Source organism: Poeciliopsis prolifica, unplaced genomic scaffold (assembly GCF_027474105.1).
Source record: "Poeciliopsis prolifica strain line A6 unplaced genomic scaffold, Auburn_PproV2 SCAFFOLD170, whole genome shotgun sequence".
In the NCBI taxonomy this organism is placed as follows: domain Eukaryota; kingdom Metazoa; phylum Chordata; class Actinopteri; order Cyprinodontiformes; family Poeciliidae; genus Poeciliopsis; species Poeciliopsis prolifica.
Genome location: NW_026562545.1, coordinates 150,001 through 155,267, shown reverse-complemented (window position 1 = coordinate 155,267; position 5,267 = coordinate 150,001). Strand labels below are relative to the sequence as shown.

Below are 5,267 nucleotides of genomic sequence, written 5' to 3'. Positions count from 1 at the left end.
GAAAAGATAAAGCAAGCTAATATCATTGCAGCGCCTGTGGCGCTGCATTAGCCACAGACGAATCTTAGGACTTTTACTTTGAAATTTTCAGTGAGCTTCATTTTAAATGGCCAATGTAATCCCATGTGTAACGATTTTTGGTAAAATCAGACATAAAATGGTCAAAAGAGCACTTAATTGATGGGAAAATTGTCAAGGCTTTTATTTTGAAAATTTTTTAAAGCTTAATTTAAAATTTTCACACTAATTCCATGTGTAACAATGGTTGGTTAAAAAGACTTATAGAAGGCCCAAAACACAAGCAGTTCTAAAGTCCAGCCTTTTCCTCCGAGTTCTGCAATAGTTAGAACTACAGTGATGCGTTTTTGTAGTCCTAACCACTGGCCCTGCTGTGTTCCATTGCTATGGTAATGGATCCTCTACAGGCTGTGAGTCAGACAGGGGGAGACATAATTCTATCAGTTTGTGGCAGCCATTTTCACTAAAATAGGCATAAGCCAGAAAGAGTCTTAAGGCTTTTATTTTGAAATTTTCAGTAAGCTTCATTTTAACTGTCCAAAATAATCCAAAGTGTAACAGTGGTTTTGTTAAAAAAGTCACATAATCCCCAAGAGAGCAATTCCATAATATAAAAGAATGTCAGGGCTTTTATTTTGAAAATTTAATTCAACTTAATTTAAAATTACCACACTAATCCTGTGTAACAATGGTTGGATAAAATCAGTTATAAAATGCCCAAAACACAAGTAGTTCTAAAGGCCAACACCTTCCTCAAAGCTCTGCCATAATAAAAACTACAGTGATGCGTATTTGTAGTCCTAACCACTGGCCCTGCTGTGCTCCGTTGCTATGGTAATGGATCCTCTGCCAGCTGTGAGTCAGACAGGGGGAGACAGAATTCTATCAGTTTGAGGCAGCCATTTTCACTAAAATAGGCATGAGCCAGAAAGGAATCTTAAGGCTTTTATTTTGAAATTTCAGTAAGCCTCGGTTAAATGTCCAATCTATTCACATGAGTAACAGTGATTGTGTTAAATCAGTTCTAAAATGCTCCAAACAGCAATTGATATAAAAATTGTCAAGGCTTTTATTTTGAAATTTTCATTAAGCTTAATTTCATTAAGATTAATTAAACGTAATTAACACTAATCCCATGTGTAGCAACGGTTGGTTAAAATCAGTTATAAAATGCCCAAAACACAAGTAGTTCTACAGGCCAGCTCCTTCCTCAGAGCTCTGCCACAGTAAAAACTACAATGATGCGTATTTGTAGTTCTAATTAGCTGCTCGGCCCTGCTGTGCTCCGTTGCTATGGTAATTAATCTTCTGCAACTGTCATGTGTGTGAGACAGAAAGAATTCTATCTTTGTGAGACACCCAGTCAGTTTTGACTGAAAAAAGCGGCCCGAACAACTGCTTCCCATTCGGAAACCGTGATACGTATCGGAAAACCGTTTGAAGTGTATGAGAGGGCTATCTTTCGTCTCCTATAGTCCCGCGATTCATATCTGTACATCACTCACATTAATAACAGCGACGAGATAAAAATGGTGTGCGCTGAGGTCTGACATTTTCAGAAATACATGGAAGTGATCCTGGCTGAGCGAGTCGAAATCCTGTCGCATCACTTTGCTCTGAAGCCCTTAGACAGAAAACCATAAGCCCTAGAAAAATTTTGAAAACATTTTACCGGAGCAGGCATGCGTATCTATGTCATGACCGAGTTTGATACCGATAGGGCGATATTTGTGGGCGTGACGGCGATTTCAAAATTTATTTGGGGTCAGAATCGCAGTGCTTCCCACACTCTAACGAAACGTCAGTTACACTCTAGGTTTTGGCAGTTGAGCTTTTCGGTTCGGCAGTTGGAAATTTTGCTCGTTTTTTGCTTTTTACGTCGCCGTCATAACGCCGATTCCCCATAAAAGTAATAGCTCCAATGCCGGGAACAAGCCGCACGTTTTGATACCACTTTTGTGGGTGGGCTCGCAGCGGTGCGAGCCGCATTCCGGTCTACGGAAGAAAAATAAAGAAGAACTAGAAAATTCCTGAAGAAATTTAACCGGGGCCTGCCAAAGTGTGCCCGTCGGTTTGGACCCAGCGTTCTGATGCTAAACATTAGCATCCATGCTAAGCTTTGCTAAAAATGACAAAGTATCATGTGGGAGAATCACAAGAATGTTCACTAACATGAACTTGCACCATTCAGTATGTTAAATTAAGTGTATAAGCTAAAATTAGCAAAAATGCTAATGTTAGAATGAATACTGTCAGTAGCATGTGGACAATCACGAGCATGTTCTCTGTAATTTACTTACTCCATTCACCATACCAAATATCGCTAATAAGTCAGAAATAGCTAATACCTCATTTAAGGTAAAAGGCTAATGCTAATGCTCTGCCTTGCTGCGCAAGGCAGAGCCCTAACCTGACTAAAAAAGATCAAGCAAGCTAATATCATTGAAGCGCCTGCGGCGCTGCATTAGCCACGGCCGAATCTTAAGGCTTTTATTTTGAAATGTTCAGAATGTTTCATTTTAAATGGTCAATGTAATCCCATGTATAACAGGGATTGGTTAAATCAGACATATAATGGTCAAAAGAGCACTTATTTAATATAAAAATTGTCAAGGCTTTTATTTTGAATTTTTTTTAAAGCTTAATTTAAAATTTCCACACTAATTCCATGTGTAACAATGGTTGGTTAAAAATAGTTATAAAAGGCCCAAAACACAAGCAGTTCTAAAGTCCAGCTTTTTTCTCTGAGTTCTGCCATAGTTAGAACTACAGTGATGCGTTTTTGTAGTCCTAATCAGCTGGCCCCTTTGTGTTCCGTTGCCATGGTAATGGATCCTCTGCCAGCTGTGAGTCAGACAGGGGGAGACTTAATTCTATCAGTTTGAGGCAGCCATTTTCCCTAAAATAGGCATGAGCCAGAAAGGAATCTTAAGGCTTTTATTTTGAAATTTTCATTGAGATTAATTTTAAATGGCCAATCTCATCCCATGTTTAACACTGATTGGGTTAAGTCAGTATATAGTGGTCAAAAGAGCAATTACTTGATGGAAAAATTGTCAAGGCTTTTATTTTGAAATTTACATTAAGCTTAATTTTAATGATAACACTAATCCCATATGTAACTATGGAGTTTTGAAATCAGTTCTAAAATTCCCAAAAACCAAGTACTTGTCATGGCCAGCTGATTCCTCCTCAGTAGTAACTGACAGTTCCACCATGTTGTAGTTCTGCCAATCAGCTCTGACCTCTTTTGTAGGCACTGAGTGTTCCGCCATGTTGTAGTTCTAACCTTCAGGAATTGTAGTTCTAAAGAGGTCAACTGTCATGTCAGTGTGACACAAGGAGAGACTTAATTATAAATTCTTGAAGAAGTTAGTTTTCTGACAGGCCTGAGAGAAATATTCAAGGTTTTATTTTGAAATTTTCATTAAGCTTAATTTAAAATTTCCACAGAAATACTGTGTGTAACAATGGTTGGTGAAAATCAGTTATAATAAGCCCAAACACAATGTAATTCTAAAGGCCAGCTCATTCCTCCTCAGTAATAACTGACAGTTCCGCCATGTTGTAGTTCTAACCTTCAGGAATTGTAGTTCTAAAGAGGTCAACAGTCATGTGTGTGAGGCAGAGACAGATTTCTATCTTTGTGAGACAGCTCAGTCAGTTATAATGGAAAAAGCAGCCCGAACAACTCCTTGCCGTTTGGAAACCGTGATACGTATCGGAAAACCGTTTGAAGCATGTGAGAGAGCTATTTTTTGTCTCCGATAGTCCTGCAAATCATATCTGTAGCTCATTCATAGTAATTACAGCGATGAGAGAAAAATGGTGTGCGCTGAGGTCTGAAATTTTCCATAAAATTATGAAAATATATGGTGGAGAGCGTCAGTTAGGCTGGAACTTGATTTTGCTCTAAAGCACCTTGACAGAAAACCGTAAGCCCTAGAAAAATTTTGAAAACATTTTACCGGAGCAGACATTCGTATCGATGTCATGACCGAGTTTCATATCGGGAGCACGATATTTGTGGGCGTGGCGGCGATTTCAAAATTTATGTGGGGTCAGAAATCCACTTCATTTTTCACTCTAGCAGAGCGGCAGTTGGTGGCAGTTATGCTCTGCGTTTCGGCAGTTGGAAATTTTGCTCGTTTTTCGCTTTTACGTCGCCGTCGTAACGCCGATTCCCCATAAAAGTAATAGCTCCAATGCAGGGAACGAGCCGCACGTTTTGATACCACTTTTGTGGGTGGGCTCGCAGCGGTGCGAGCCGCATTAACGGTAGCGGAAGAAGAAGTTATAATAAAGAGGCATTCTATTGGGTGTAGATTAATAGGTGCCTGCCATGCAATGCATGGAGGCAGTGACTGACTTGCTTCGCAAGTCAGTCACTGCTCTCCTTATGCATTGCTATGGGCAGGCCCCAATAATAATAATAATAATAATAATAATAATAATAATAATAAAGAGGCGTTCTATTAGGTGAAGATTAATAGGTGCCTGCCATGCAATGCATGGAGGCAGTCACTGCTCTCCTTATGCATTGCTATGGGCAGGCCCAATGACTCTTCGGTTCCAAGATGACGTCAGATCTACAGATGAATGAAGCTACAAACGTCACTATTTACTGTCTGAATAAACTTTTATTTTAATACGTTTTATTTATTCTTTATATTTGAGTTTTTATTTTACGTGCTTTACGAAGCAACATTGGCTGTAATTACGAAATTCTGAAACATATTTAGTAATTAGTATCAAACACTGCAGCTCCCAGAATGCACCGCGCAGAGCTGAGGCTCAACCCGATGCGCTAAACCTGCGCAGGTGGAATCAGACGGACCGGAAGTTGCAGTTTCGCCTTCGGAATAAAAGTCTTTGCTGTGATCCGGTGCCAAGCAGCGGTACTCTTCAGGCTCGCATGATTCTGGAACACCCGGTTCGGTTCTGATTCAGAAGCCTGGACTTCTCCCGAACCACAAATTATTCCCACAATGCATCACTCCGGCAGCTGTTACCCAGGTAACAGATGTCGTCAGATCTGATCCGATTCTAATGACCTTTTACCAAGTCCTGCTCGGTTCTGATCGGGTCTGTGGACTGGCTGGAGGTCCAGATGGTGGTGAGACCTGGAGAGGATGGACGGGTCCAGCTGCTTTTATTGTGAAGTTCCCACAGGAAGTTCGTGTCCCAGTGTTCCAGCCTGACTCGCTGAGCGGTTCCTGAGATTCCCGTCAGCATTCCCAGCCTGCTGC

General features: G+C 40.5%; 1 protein-coding gene across 1 annotated transcript in view; it reads left to right on the top strand.

Moving 5' to 3' along the window:
• The first annotated feature begins 5,042 nt into the window (after positions 1–5,042).
• The window catches only part of LOC129356404 (echinoderm microtubule-associated protein-like 6), a 25,268-nt gene continuing 25,043 nt past the window's right edge, over positions 5,043–5,267 (top strand). Inside the window, 1 exon segment of the mRNA XM_055025993.1 lies at positions 5,043–5,267. This exon segment is cut by the window's right edge and continues 950 nt beyond it. The gene's annotated coding sequence lies outside the window, so the exon portion shown is untranslated.